This window comes from Homalodisca vitripennis, unplaced genomic scaffold (genome assembly GCF_021130785.1).
Source record: "Homalodisca vitripennis isolate AUS2020 unplaced genomic scaffold, UT_GWSS_2.1 ScUCBcl_4;HRSCAF=275, whole genome shotgun sequence".
Classification (NCBI taxonomy): domain Eukaryota; kingdom Metazoa; phylum Arthropoda; class Insecta; order Hemiptera; family Cicadellidae; genus Homalodisca; species Homalodisca vitripennis.
Window position 1 is genome coordinate 353892 of NW_025776145.1, and position 1218 is coordinate 355109.

Below are 1218 nucleotides of genomic sequence, written 5' to 3' on the forward strand. Positions count from 1 at the left end.
TGATATTTGTATAGTTAATTACATTCATTGAAATTTGTGTAATTGATTTATATGTACACTGTAATTTGTGTAATTATTTAATATTCATTGTAATTTGTGTAGCTGATTTATATATTCATTGATATTTGTATAGTTAATAATATTAATTGTAATTTGTGTAATTGATTTATATGTACACTGTAATTTGTGTAATTGTCTAATATACATTGTAATTTGTGTAATATGATTGTAGGCATTTGCTTTGCTTTGATATTTTACTTTCTTTTAAATGAATACTTTTATAGGTGTTAACAAAATTATGAAGAAATTAAAATAATAGCTTAATTGAACAAAATTTTAAAAGATTTAATTGGAGGAAAAATATAAATTGATAACAAATATGTGATCAATTTATATTTGGGGGTTGTGTAACAGGTCAAATTACGACATTTGAATATTCGCGGGGAATTGGCAGACTGTGACGTCAGTGAATCGGCAGACTTTGACGTCAGTGAATCACATGTTGTCGGAATTGAGATTTATTTAATTAATAACGAAGAAATATATTAAACTTTATACGGGAAAAGATTTGATTAATTAAAATGAAGTAAACATAACCAAAATTCGTGTTTTACAAAAGTACTAAATAGAATTACGCAGAAAAGCCAATTGTGGGATAAATGACTTGTATATTGATGACGTCATAAAGCACATGTTGCTAAAAATTTAAATAAAAAGCTTTGAAAAATAATAAAAAGAAAATAGAAAGACTTAAACTGATTAATTATAGTAAACGTGATAAATTTCGACAATTATAAGAAAAGTGAAGGAAACAGGATTTTTCCGGACATTTGCCATCGTTCAGTGAAACAAGAAAACAGTAACACTACGTTTCGAGATCTGCAATCTGATCTCTTCTTCAGGTAAAGAACTAACCTAATACATAATTACAAACTAAGTTAAAATAAACAAATCTTACTAAAGCGTTGTGGCACGCCTAAGTCAGGAATCACAACCTACATGTTGTTGTCAACTTCACTAACACTAAAGACATGCACTTAATACAAAACTGTACAAAACACTAATCATTAAAACTAAACTACGGAATACAGGTCACAATGCGTCTTCACTCGTCTACTGACCACCTACGACTGACCAGAGGGACTAGCCAATGGCAATCGTGACGGCTGGCTGAAACAAGATGGCGGAAATAGAAGGGAAGGGGAACAGGAATGGGCC